Raw genomic sequence first — 15,005 nt, forward strand, 5'->3', positions numbered from 1 at the left:
TGGCCTGGTTTCGATCTTATCTGTCGGAAAGATATCAGTTTGTCTCTGTGAATGGTTTGTCCTCTGACAAATCAACTGTAAATTTCGGTCTTCCTCAAGGCTCTGTTTTAGGACCACTATTGTTTTCACTATATATTTTACCTCTTGGGGATGTCATTCGAAAACATAATGTTAACCTGTTATGGCTAGGGGGCAGTATTTTCACGGCTGGATAAAAAACGTACCCGATTTAATCTGGTTACTACTCCTGCCCAGTAACTAGAATATGCATATAATTATTGGCTTTGGATAGAAAACACTCCAAAGTTTCTAAAACTGTTTGAATGGTGTCTGTGAGTATAACAGAACTCAAATGGCAGGTCAAAACCTGAGAGATTCCTTTACAGGAAGTGGCCTGCCTGACCATTTCTTGAACTTCTTTGCCATCTCTATCTTTTACAAAGGATCTCTGCTCTAACATGACACTTCCTACGTCTTCCATGGGCGCTCAGAGCCCGGGAAAAACCTGAATGTCGTCATCCCAGCCCCAGGCTGAAACACATTATCGCCTTTCTCAAGTGGCCGATCAAGGGACTGTGGGCTTAGGCGCGTGCCCTGGCCGCCCCCGTCTTTGTGATTTTTCCTCTGTTTGCCGAAAAGGAGATTCCCGGTCGGAATATTATCGCTTTTTTACGAGATAAATTGCATAAAAATTGATTTTAAACAGCGGTTGACATGCTTCGAAGTACGGTAATGGAATATTTAGAATTTTTTTGTCACGAATTGCGCCATGCGCGCGACCCTGATTTACCATTTCGGATAGTTTCTGGAACGCACGAACAAAACGCCGCTATTCGGATATAACGATGGATTATTTGGGACCAAACCAACATTTGTTATTGAAGTAGCAGTCCTGGGAGTGCATTCTGACGAAGACAACAAAAGGTAATTACATTTTTGTTATAGTAAATCTGATTTTGGTGAAGGCTAAACTTGCCGGGTGTCTAAATAGCTAGCCCGTGATGGCTGGGCTATGTACTTAGAATATTGCAAAATGTGCTTTCACCAAAAAGCTATTTTAAAATCGGACATATCGAGTGCATAGAGGAGTTCTGTATCTATAATTCTTAAAATAATTGTTATGCTTTTTGTGAACGTTTATCGTGAGTAATTTAGTAAATTGTTAGTAAATTCCCCGGAAGTTTGCGGGGGGTATGCTAGTTCTGAACGTCACATGCTAATGTAAAAAGCTGTTTTTTGATATAAATATGAACTTGATTGAACAAAACATGCATGTATTGTATAACATAATGTCCTAGGGTTGTCATCTGATGAAGATCATCAAAGGTTAGTGCTGCATTTAGCTGTCTTCTGGGTTTTTGTGACATTATATGCTAGCTTGAAAAATGGGTGTCTGATTATTTCTGGCTTGGTACTCTGCTGACATAATCTAATGTTTTGCTTTCGCTGTAAAGCCTTTTTGAAATCGGACAGTGTGGTTAGATAAAGGAGAGTCTTTAAAATGCTGTGAAATAGTCATATGTTTGAAAAATTGAAGTTTTTGTATTTTTGAGGAATTTGTAATTCGCGCCAGGCCTATCATTGGATATTGGAGCAGGTGTTCCGCTAGCGGAACGTCTAGATGTAAGAGGTTAACTTTCACTGCTATGCGGATGACACACAGCTGTACATTTCAATGAAACATGGTGAAGCCCCAAAATTGCCTTAGCTGGAAGCCTGTGTTTCAGACATAAGGAAGTGGATTGCTGCAAACTTTCTACTTTTAAACTCGTACAAAACAGAAATGCTTGTTCTAGGTCCCAAGAAACAAAGAGATCTTCTGTTGAATCTGACAATTAATCTTGATGGTTGTACAGTCGTCTCAAATAAAACTGTGAAGGACCTAGGCGTTACTCTGGACCCTGAACTCTCTTTTGACGAACATATCAAGATTGTTTCAAGGACAGCTTTTTTCCATCTGCGTAACATTGCAAAGATAAGAAATGTTCTGTCCAAAATTGATGCAGAAAAATGTATCCATGCTTTTGTTACTTCTAGGTTAGTCTACTGCAATGCTCTACTTTCCGGCTACCCGGATAAAGCACTAAATAAACTTCAGTTAGTGCTAAATACGGCTGCTAGAATCCTGACTAGAACCCCCAAAAATGATCATATTATTCCAGTGCTAGCCTCCCTATGCTGGCTTCCTGTTAAGGCAAGGGCTGATTTCAAGGTTTTACTGCTAATCTACAAAGCATTACATGGGCTTGCTCCTACCTATCTTTCCGATTTGGTTCTGCCGTACATACCTACACGTACGCTACGGTCACAAGATGTAGGCCTCCTAATTGTCCCTAGAATTTCTAAGCAAACAGCTGGAGGCAGGGCTTTCTCCTATAGAGCTCCATTTTTATGGAATGGTCTGCCTACCCATGTGAGTGATGCAGACTGGGTCTCAAACTTTAAGTCTTTATTGAAGACTAATCTCTTCAGTAGGTCCTATGATTAAGTGTAGTCTGGCCCAGGAGTGTGAAGGTGAACGGAAAGGTACTGGAGCAACGAACCGCCCTTGTTGTCTCTGCTTAGCCGGTTCCCCTCTCTCCACTGGGATTCTCTGCCTCTAACCCTATTACAGGGGCCGAGTCACTGGCTTACTGGTGCTCTTCCATGCCGTCCCTAGGAGAGGTGCGTCACTTGAATGGGTTGAGTCACTGATGTGGTCTTCCTGTCTGGGTTGGCACCCCCCCTTGGTAAGTTGGTGGTTGAAGATATCCCTCTAGTGGTGTGGGGGCTGTGCTTTGGCAAAGTGGGTGGGGTTATATCCTGCCTGGTTGGCCCTGTCCGGGGGTATCGTCAGATGGGGCCACAGTGTCTCTCGACCCCTCCTGTCTCAGCCTCCAGTATTTATGCTGCAGTAGTTTGTGTCGGTGGGCTAGGGTCAGTCTGTTATATCTGGAGTATTTCTCCAGTGTCCTCTGTGAATTTAAGTATGATCTCTCTAATTCTCTCCTTTCTTTCTTTCTTTCTTTCTTTCTTTCTTTCTTTCTTTCTTTCTTTCTTTCTTTCTTTCTTTCTTTCTTTCTTTTTTCTTTTTTCTTTTTCTCTCTCTCTCTCTCTCTCTCTCTCTCTCTCTCTCTCTCAGGGGACCTGAGCCCTAGGACCATGCCTCAGGACTACCTGGCATGATGACTCCTTGCTGTCCCCAGTCCACCTGGCCATGCTGCTGCTCCAGTTTCAACTGTTCTGCCTGCGGCTATGGAACCCTGACCTGTTCACCGGACGTGCTACCTGTCCCAGACCTGCTGTTTTCAACTCTCTAGAGACAGCAGGAGCGGTAGAGATAGAGCCCTTGGTTCTCTATGGTATAGTAGGTCAGGGCATGACTAGGGGGTGTTCTAGGTTTATTATTTCTATGTTGGTGTGCTTGGTATGGTTCCCAATCAGAGGCAGCTGTTTAGCGTTGACTCTGATTGGGGATCATATTTAGGCAGCCATTTCCCCACAGTGTTTTGTGGGATCTTGTTTTGAGTTAGTGCATGTGGCACCTCTTATGTCACGGTTCGTTGATTGTTTGTTTTGGTTTTTTTTGTTTGGAAGTTTCGCTTAAATAAATATGTGGAACCCAGATCACGCTGCTGTCGTGTCTTTGGCATCATTAAACTGAAGACATGTTTATCAAATAACTCTCTGTAATTATTATTGTGCGATTAAACTGATTAATCGTGTAACTGTAATTAACTAGAAGGTCGGGGCACCAAGGAAAATATTCATATTACAAAGTTATAATTTTCCTAATATAACTTTCCGATATAATAATATCTGATCCATGAGTCCTCTGATTAATGATATGTTAGTTTACCTCACACCAGTCTCATTCCAAACGTCGTAAATTGTTGGTTATCTGCACGAACCCAGTCTTCACTATGAGTCATCCATGCATCAATTGTCTTAAAATCAATTATTTACTAAACTAAATAATTCACGGAAAGTCATACATACAGTAGGTATTGTTACAAAGAAATGATAGAGGAATGTGCCCTAGTGGGCTAAACCGGCATGGCGGCTTGTTAAACAAAAGGGGGGGTCAGTGCAGAGAAGACACTACAGAGTTGATAAATATTAACAATTGAAATGCTAATCCTTTGCACATGAATGCTCACTCATTCGGGAACAATTGCAATCAATATACACTGCTCAAAAAAATAAAGGGAACACTTAAACAACACAATGTAACTCCAAGTCAATCACACTTCTGTGAAATCAAACTGTCCACTTAGGAAGCAACACCGATTGACAATAAATTTCACATGCTGTTGTGCAAATGGAATAGACAACAGGTGGAAATTATAGGCAATTAGCAAGACACCCCCCATAAAGGAGTGGTTCTGCAGGTGGGGACCACAGACCACTTCTCAGTTCCTATGCTTCCTGGCTGATGTTTTGGTCACTTTTGAATGCTGGCGGTGCTTTCACTCTAGTGGTAGCATGAGACGGAGTCTACAACCCACACAAGTGGCTCAGGTAGTGCAGCTCATCCAGGATGGCACATCAATGCGAGCTGTGGCAAGATGGTTTGCTGTGTCTGTCAGCGTAGTGTCCAGAGCATGGAGGCGCTACCAGGAGACAGGCCAGTACATCAGGAGACGTGGAGGAGGCCGTAGGAGGGCAACAACCCAGCAGCAGGACCGCTACCTCAGCCTTTGTGCAAGGAGGAGCAGGAGGAGCACTGCCAGAGCCCTGCAAAATGACCTCCAGCAGGCCACAAATGTGCATGTGTCTGCGCAAACGGTCAGAAACAGACTCCATGAGGGTGGTATGAGGGCCCGACGTCCACAGGTGGGGGTTGTGCTTACAGCCCAACACCGTGCAGGACGTTTGGCATTTGCCAGAGAACACCAAGATTGGCAAATTCACCACTGGCGCCCTGTGCCCTTCTCAGATGAAAGCAGGTTCATACTGAGCACGTGACGGACGTGACAGAGTCTGGAGACGCCATGGAGAACGTTCTGCTGCCTGCAACATCCTCCAGCATGACCGGTTTGGCGGTGGGTCAGTCATGGTGTGGGGTGGCATTTCTTTGGGGGGCTGCACAGCCCTCCATGTGCTCGCCAGAGGTAGCCTGACTGCCATTAGGTACCAAGATGAGATCCTCAGACCCCTTGTGAGACCATATGCTGGTGCGGTTGGCCCTGGGTTCCTCCTAATGCAAGACAATGCTAGACCTCATGTGGCTGGAGTGTGTCAGCAGTTCCTGCAAGAGGAAGGCATTGATGCTATGGACTGGCCCGCCCGTTCCCCAGACCTGAATCCAATTGAGCACATCTGGGACATCATGTCTCGCTCCATCCACCAACGCCACGTTGCACCACAGACTGTCCAGGAGTTGGCGGATGCTTTAGTCCAGGTCTGGGAGGAGATCCCTCAGGAGACCATCCGCACCTCATCAGGAGCATGCCCAGGCGTTGTAGGGAGGTCATACAGGCACGTGGAGGCCACACACACTACTGAGCCTCATTTTGACTTGTTTTAAGGACATTACATCAAAGTTGGATCAGCCTGTAGTGTGGTTTTCCACTTTAATTTTGAGTGTGACTCCAAATCCAGACCTCCATGGGTTGATAAATTGGATTTCCATTGATTATTTTTGTGTGATTTTGTTGTCAGCACATTCAACTATGTAAAGAAAAAAAGTATTTAATAAGATTATTTCATTCATTCAGATCTAGGATGTGTTATTTTAGTGTTCCCTTTATTTTTTTGAGGAGTATATATATTTACGCTCAGTGTATCGTCGGGATCTTTGTTGAAAAGTTCTGTTCTGTTGGAGAGTCTCTCTCTCTCTCTCTCTCTCTCTCAGAATGAATCTTTCAAAGCGACATTCATTAATGTCGTTATAGAATGGATGTTTCCAGCGGTTGTCGCGGTCAATGATACCGAATTCCTAGCTGCAGACTAGTAATTAATATCAAAGACTTGTTCTTATTCTGTATCGATAGTCTAATAGTTTAACCAGTGGTATGGTAATAGTGGTATGGTTAAAGTTCAGTAGAGGGATGCATGGTCAAACCTATTAGCCAACTCGTAATGGAGTGGAGGCCTGGTCTCCGGAAAGAAACCCTGGGTGGGGGTTTATATACTGAACGTAGAAAAGGCTGTCACATGACGCCAGGTCCTGTCTGTGTCCCTGGGGGTGTGCCGATGACTTAGTTAAGACTCCAAAGGGAATTGGAGTTTCCTTCATTAACAGTCCAAAATCACATTGCACAATATCAGAAACAGTTCTATCCTTATTCATTCATTTTATACAACCATTTAGATGTAAGTCTCATAGCTGAGGCTAGTATATAAACATTATTATGGTAATATGGCCGTATTGTCTCTCATGGGTTTCATAAAATTGTACCAAACGGACCAGTTCGTAGCTGGATTCTTCACCGATCTTTTATACCTTCTCCAGAACATACATGTCGTTCGGTTCTCCAATGCTGTGAGGTGGAAGAATCCTTTGTTCTCTATACTGTGAAACACTCTGTCTCTTTATACTGTGGCCATGAGGTGGGACATTTTCTTAGGAATTTACGACCCCTTCTGACCACAGCAGCCTGGGTGTAGGAGACAGAGGGAGATGGTGAAGAAGTGCAGGGGGAGGGGGTCAACTGTGCTCGCTGTACCCAAAGAGGGCAACATCATGACACTGCGCTTTGGTCCGAGTATGCTTCCAACGACGTTCGTGACAGATACTCTCAATGATTGGCTATGAAAAGCCAACTGACATTTACTCCTGAGGTGCTGACCTGTTGCACCCTCGACAACTACTGTGATTATTATTATTTGACCATGCTGGTCATTTATAAACATTTGAACATCTTGGCCATGTTCTGTTATAATCTCCACCCGGCACAGCCAGAAGAGGACTGGCCACCCCTCATAGCCTGGTTCCTCTCTAGGTTTCTTCCTAGGTTTTGGCCATCTAGGGAGTTTTTCCTAGCCACCGTGCTTCTACACCGGCAATGCTTGCTGTTTGGGGTTTTAGGCTGGGTTTCTGTACAGCACTTTGAGATATCAGCTGATGTAAGAAGGGCTATATAAATACATTTGATTTGATTTGATAGACACACACACACACACACACACACACACACACACACACACACACACACACACACACACACACACACACACACACACATAAATCAGTGCCATGGACAGCCACATCATATTAAATTTAAGTTGATTTGCACTAAATCGTTTTTTGGTATCTTTTAGTTGTCACTGTATTAGACTAAGCATAGGTGATTAGATTATGTTCAAGTTGAAATGGTCCTGGAATAGTGGAGGCAGAGCCTGTTTTCTTTGCGACTTGCTGTAACTTTCTGTGGTTCTAAATCAATAATTGTTTAGTAGTCCTAAAATGTTTGAAAAATGTACTCGCTTGACCATGCTGTAGGTCATGTACCTGTTTATAACATTCAATATGTTTCGTGGACTTCACTGGACAGATGCTCTCCGGTTTTGTGATGAAACAAAGGTGTGGTTCAATTTATTCTACCACTGTCTTCTTATTGTCTTGGCCTTAGGCCTATATATCACGGTGTCAATGTCACGTCCTGATCAGCAGAGGGAGTAGTGGTGTAGTATTTTGGTCAGGACGTGGCAGAAGAAGTCTGTATGTGTTGTCTAGTATGTCTGTTTCTGTGTTAGTCTTGTGACTCCTGATCAGGAACAGCTGGGGATCGTTGTTCCTGATTGGGAGTCATATATTTAGGAGTATGTTTGTCACTTGGGTTTGTGGGTGGTTGTGCTAACACTGCTAGTCCTTTTGTTTGTAGTAAGCCTGCTAGCCTGTCGTGAGTTTCGTGTTTATTGTTTCCCTGTGTATGCTTTGCTCTTCTATATTAAAAAGATGAGTATCCACATTCCGTCTGCAGTTTGGTCCATACAACACGGCTTCAACTATTATGACAGTCAAGGCATATGAACTAACTGGTTATAGAGCAAACAACAATTATCACAACAGGTTTTAATTTGTCTTTTTTCCCCTGGCTTGGCATCCCCGGTACCCAAGCACAGCAACTGGAGGCAGCTCCTGCTTTCTTTGCGACTCTGTGGTTCTAAATCAATAGTTGTTTGGTAGTCCGAAAATGTCGGAAACATTAACTTGATTGACCATGCTGTAGGTCATGTAACTGTTTGTTACATGCATGCTTTGTGGACCGGACAGAGGTTGTTCTCAGGTTATGTGATGAAGAAAATGTGTGGTTGAATTTATTCTGCCACTAGCTAGGTTTCCATCCAATTGGCGACAGATTTATATGCGAAACACTCTAGAATCCGCATTGAAGAAAATATGCGCATTCTCCCACCAGTGGTGTGTTTCCACCAAAATGACTTTTTGCAGAAACAAATCGGTGCGTGATGACCTGATGCACAAAAAATGTATTTTCAACTCTACAGTTTTGTCACAAAAACTGTTGCGTTAAATAGCAAATGTGCCTGCTTTGGTCTGGCACGTGCGCTCTTGCCAAAAGCTCGCAGATACAGTGCGGGTAGGCTGTGCGGGTATAGTCTACAATATGAAATTATTATGGATAATAGCAATAATATTTTTATTTGTCAAACGGCTGTCAAGCCTCGATCATCATGTCACCAGAATAAGACCCTCAATATTTATCCGAGGTAAAGACAGTTTCAAGTTGGATATTATCTCCCTCGCTAGCGTTAAGCACCAGCTGTCAGAGCAGCTCACAGATCACTGCACCTGTACATAGCCCCTCTGTAAATAGCCCATCCAACTACCTCATCCCCATACTGTATTTATTTATCTTGCTCCTTTGCACCCCAGTATCTCTACTTGCACATTCATCTTCTGCACATTCTACCATTCCAGTGTTTAATTGCTATATTGTAATTACTTTGCCATCATGGCCTATTTATTGCCTTACCTCCCTTATCCTACCTCATTTGCACATGCTGTATATAGACTTTTTCTACTGTATTATTGATTGTATGTTTGTTTATTCCATGTGTAACTCTGTGTTGTTGTATGTGTCGAACTGCTTTGCTTTATCTTGGCCAGGTCGCAGTTGCAAATGAGAACTTGTTCTCAACTAGCCTACCTGGTTAAATAAAGGTTAAATAAAAAATGTAATTAATAAATATTCAACGGATATTCGCGCTTTCAAACCTCAATAGCTTTCAAACCACTTGAGCCACAAACTCCAAAAAAGTGTCATGATGTTGGAAAAACTGCACACAACATTGCACTGGTCTTATTTTCACGATTTGACACTAATTCACTTTCCAAAGCTAATAAACATGTGGAAATGTGAGCAGCATTTTGTATTCCTAGTTGAATTAGTTAGGGAGTGTAAACAAGTACAAACTTTTTTTACATTCGAATTTCAATAGCTCCTTGGTCATGTGACCTACTTGACTCAGACAAGGTTCAGAATGTCCACTAACTACCCTTCTATATTCCACACCCTTTAGTTGGTCCATTTTCATCTCACAAGATTTTACATGAATTTTTCAAAAGAAAGAAATTCAATAGCTCCTTGGTCATGTGACCTAATGACTTCAAACAAGGTTCAGAATGTCGCGTAGTGATGCCTTTAGCACTGAGATGCAGTGCCTTAGACCGCTGTGCCACTCAGGAGTGGTCCTTCAGACAAGGAGGTGAGTGAAAATGTTGTGTTTGATGCAAGAAACCACTTTACAAAATATAATGCATTATTATTCTTATAAAATTATTACAGAGAATCAGACAAATTCTGGTATCCTCTGCATATTGGCTAAATACAAAATACAACACTGCCCATTAAGACCAAAAAGCTCTTTACCTGACTCGCTTTTCAAAGAGCTCTTGTAGGAAGCAATCACTCCCCTATTACTGACTACAAATTATCTATAACTGGGCTAATAACTCACTAACTAGCAAAGGATATGAACAAAATGTGCACACGTAGCTACATGCAGCTCTCTTGATCTCAAAATAAGCCACATCTACTCACTACTGCTCATGCTGTAAACACAGTCCAGTTCAAAGTAAATGGCATAGATCTATATATGGCAATGGTCTATTTGTATATAGCCCTGCTGCAGCTCTGATAGTTTATGCCACACTGGTCTGTGTAGAGTACGGGTCAATGATTAATATGTCAATGCAATAGAATCCTACTCTGATGCGTTCTGCCTACAACAAAATCTATTGCATAGTAGGTTTGGTTTTGGTATGATGCATTGAAAATGGCTAATATTGCATTGATTTGATCATAATGCCACAGTAATGGGAAACGTTGATAGAGTTAACAGGAAAAACTCTAGAACAGTGATCACCAACCTTTTCTGAGTCAAGATCACTTTGAGTCAAAATGCAAGCCGAGATCTACAGCTCAGTTTTTTTAACACGATTTTAAAAAAAACTGACGTTTATGCAACATCTACCAATTCAAAACAGTACTGTAGCAATGATGTTTGTGCAGTAACCTATAGGCCCAATACGTTATTGTTGCATATTGGCTTTGCTTGAATTGCCCTACCAATGCATTGTTGTTCGGGCCCAAAATTATATTTCAAAATTTGAGGTAGGTTATATGATCACACTGGTAATAGATCTGTTGTTGTATTACTTGTGAAGAAAGTCTGAGGGTCTGCCTCAACATCCCTCCACTCTCCCTTTTTTCCAGTGACACCGACCAAAAAGGGACACCGTCTTCCAGCTGAAACTGGAGTGGCACCGTATTATTATGCACAAATTCATGTTGGTAATATTCATCGACATTAAAAAGACACAATCCGCTAATAATAACAACAACGCAAGCCTATAGATACACTTTCCTACTCATTCATTAGTTCTGCAGTGCTTGTTGTAGCGCTGAGTGGAAATAGGAAGAATGCGCATTTTATGGTTTGTATAAGCGTTGAATACAAAGTGTTGACAGTGCTGAGTAAGAACTTAAACATGAACTCACTCAGAAAAACCAGCATCTCTTTGCTGTGTTCATTGACAGTCTCTCTCTAGTCATGGTTTTGAACATTTCAAAATATCACAGTATCAACTTTGATGTAGCTTTCTTTTATGCCTGTTACATTACAGCAGACACGGTCATCTGAGCCATCCGATTGGTCGGCGGTAGGCCTATAGTCGAATGCCTATAGGCCTATAGTCAAAAGGGGGCATAAACCAAATGCCCCCTTTTGTTGTAGGTGGGTACAGTATCTGGTAGCTCTTAAACTCTAGGCAGCATTCTTCCTCCTCCCTACAGTTCTCAGCAGTTAGCTTCGCCCATGACTGGCTCATGTGAACTACAATCCCGACACTGTGTTTTAACGTTCAGAAAACATCAATAATCATTGCTTGCAATAGTGCCTTCGAAACATATGGCCGTTATCTTTCAGCGAGAAAGAATCCTTCAACTAAAAAAGACACACTTACGATAGCAGTTTTGCACATATCCATACATGGTGCCTCCATCCGACACAACTACACTTCCGCTACATTTCTCTAGTTATGCTAGATGCTCCGAACACTGGAACATCCTGCAATAATTGGATGTTGAGACCTTTTTTTTATTCATGGAAATTCACGACTGAGCTGTATTCTTGTACGGGTGGTCTCCTCCGTCTTCAGTCGGTTTTCCACAAACAAGCGCTGTAACATGGACATATGGCTGTGTGGGAACCCTAAACTATAGATGTGTATCAAATCAAAGTGTATTTGTCACGTGCTCCGAATATAACAGGTGTAGACCTTACTGGGAAATGCTTACTTACAGGCTCTAACCAACAATGCAATTTATAAGTAAAAAAAAAAAAAGGTATTAGGTGAACAATAGATAAGTAAAGAAATAAAAAACAGTAAAAAAGACAGTGAAAAATAAGAGTAGCGAGGCTATATTGTAGCGAGGCAATAACAGTAGCGAGGCTGTATACAGGCACAGGTTACTGGGGCTGATTCAGGTAGTATGTACATGTAGGTATGGTTAAAGTGACTATGCATATATGATAAACAGAGAGTAGCAGTAGCGTAAAAGAGGGGTTATCAGGTGGTGGGTGGCGGGACACAATGCAGATAGTCCGGGTAGCCAATGTGCGGGGGCACCGGTTGATCGGGCTAATTGAGGTAGTATGTACATGAATGTATAGTTAAAGTGACTATGCATATATGATAAACAGAGAGAAGCAGCAGCATAAAGGAGGGGTTGGGGGCAGACAATGCAAATAGTCCGGGTAACCATTTGATTACCTGTTCAGGAGTCTTATGGCTTGGGGGTACAAACTGTTGAGAAGGCTTTTGGTCCTAGACTTGGCACTCCGGTACCTCTTGCCATGCGGTAGTGGAGAGACCAGTCTATGACTGGGGTGGCTGGGGTCTTTGACAATTTTTCGGGCCTTCCTCTGACACCGCCTGGTATAGAGGTCCTGGATGGCAGGCAGCTTAGCCCCAGTGATGTACTGGGCCGTACGCATTACCCTCTGTAGTGCCTTGCGGTCAGAGGCCGCGCAATTGCCGTACCAGGCAGTGATGCAACCAGTCAGGATGCTCTCGATGTTGCAGCTGAAGAACCTTTTGAGGATCTGAGGACCCATGCCAAATCTTTTCAGTCTCCTGAGGGGGAATAGGCTTTGTTGTGCCCTCTTCACGACTGTCTTGGTGTGTTTGGACCATTCTAGTTTGTTGGTGATGTGGACACCAAGGAACTTGAAGCTCTCAACCTGCTCCACTACAGCCCCGTCGATGAGAATTGGGGCATGCTCGGTCCTCCTTTTCCTGTCGTCCACAATCATCTCCTTAGTCTTGGTTACGTTGAGGGATAGGTTGTTATTCTGGTACCATCCGGACAGGTCTCTGACCTACTCCCTGTAGGCTGTCTCGTCGTTGTCGGTGATCAGGCCTACCACTGTTGTGTCGTCTGCAAACTTAATGATGGTGTCGGAGTCGTGCCTGGCCATGCAGTCGTGGGTGAACAGGGAGTACAGGAGGGGACTGAGCACGCACCCCTGAGGGGCTCCAGTGTTGAGGATCAGCGTGGCAGATGTGTTGCTACCTACTCTCACCACCTGGGGGCGGCCCGTCAGGAAGTCCAGGATCCAGTTGCAGAGGAAGGTGTTTAGTCCCAGGATCCTTAGCTTAGTGATGAGCTTTGAGGGTACTATGGTGTTGAACGCTGAGCTGTAGTTAATTAATAGCATTCTCACGTAGGTGTTCCTTTTGTCCAGGTGGGAAAGGGCAGTGTGGAGTGAAATATAGATCGCATCATCTGTGGATCTGTTTGGGCGGTATGCAAATTAGAGTGGGACTAGGGTTTCTGGGATAATGGTGTTGATGTGAGCCAATAACAGCCTTTCAAAGCACTTCATGGCTACGGACGTGAGTGTTACGGGTTTGTAGTCATTTAGGCAGGTTACCTTAGTGTTCTTGGGCACAGGGACTATGTGTCACATCCTGGCCAGTATATAAGGTTAATTGTTTTGTAGTTGGTCAGGGCGTGGCAGGGGGTATTTGTTTTATGTGGTTCGGGGTGGTGTGTTTGTGTAAAGGGTGTTTGATTTAGTATTTCCGGGTTTTGGTTTATGTTTAGTTAATTCTATGGTTAGTCTAGTGTGTGTGTTTCTATGTTTGGTTGATTGGGGTTGGGACTCTCAGTTGAAGGCAGGTGTTGTCTATCTGCCTTTGATTGAGAGTCCCATATATTAGGGTGTGTTTGTATGTGTTATTTGTGGGTGATTGTTCTGTGCTTAGCCGTGTGCCTAGTCAGACTGTTATTGTCGTTCGTTCGTTTTTCGTGTTTGTTATTTTGTATGTTCATTTTGTTTGAGAGTAATTAAAAATCAAGATGAGCATTCACGTACCTGCTGCGTTTTGGTCCTCTTCTCTCCAGTACGACATTTTCAAGGATGAGTACGACTTATTCTATGACAGAATCACCCACCACCAAAGGACCAAGCAGCAGAGGAAGGAGCAGACGGAGTTCGAGTTGGACTGGCGGGAGAAGTGGACTTGGGAGGAAGTTCTGGACGGGGCCGGACCCTGGCATCAGGCTGGGATTATCGCCGCCCGCAGTGGGAAATTGAGGCAGCCAAGGCAGAGAGGCGGTGATACGAGGCCAGAGTGGACGCGCTGAAGGAGAAGCACGAGAGGCACCCCCAAGAATTTTTTGGGGGGGGGCACACGGGTAGTTTGGCTAGGCGAAGGAAGAGCCGGAAGCCAGCTACCCGTGGTTATATGGAGGAGCGTATGGGGTGGAGAGCGTTATGTTTCGCTGAGGAGCGCACTCTCACCCATACGCACGCACAGTCCGGTGCGAGTTATTCCAGCCCCTCGCAGGTGCCGTGCTAGGGCGGACATCCAGCCTGGTAGGAGGATGCCTGCGCAGCGCATCTGGTCGCCGGTACGCCTCCGAGGACCAGGCTACCCAACTCCCGCTCTACGCACGGCTACCATCAGGCCCCTGCACAGCCCAGTCTGCCCTGTACGAGCACCCCGCTCGTACAGGGCTACTAGTTCCATCCAGCCAAGGCGGGTTGTGCAGGAGGTAAGATCTAGACCGGCTGTGCGCCTCCATAGCCCTGGGTTTCCAGCTCCTGTCTCTCGTGCGGACCCGGAAGTGCGTCCACCCAGTCCGACTCGTCCTGTTCCCGCTCCCCGCACTAAACTGCAAGTGCGTAAACCCAGCCTCGCCAGTCAACAGTCGTCAGAGCTGCCCGCCAGTCAACAGTCGTCGGAGCTGCCCGCCAGTCAACAGTCGTCGGAGCTGCCCGCCAGTCAACAGTCGTCGGAGCTGCCCGTCAGTCAACAGTCGTCGGAGCTGCCCGTCAGTCAACAGTCGTCGGAGCTGCCCGTCAGTCAACAGTCGTCGGAGCTGCCCGTCAGTCAACAGTCGTCGGAGCTGCCCGCCAGTCAACAGTCGCCGGAGTGGCCAGACTGCGCTGAACTGCCAGAGTGGCCAGACTGCGCTGAACTGCCGCAGTGGCCAGACTGCGCTGAACTGCCGGAGTGGCCAGACTGCGCTGAACTGCCGGAGTGG

The sequence above is a fragment of the Salmo salar genome, chromosome ssa20 (genome assembly GCF_905237065.1).
Source record: "Salmo salar chromosome ssa20, Ssal_v3.1, whole genome shotgun sequence".
Lineage (NCBI taxonomy): Eukaryota > Metazoa > Chordata > Actinopteri > Salmoniformes > Salmonidae > Salmo > Salmo salar.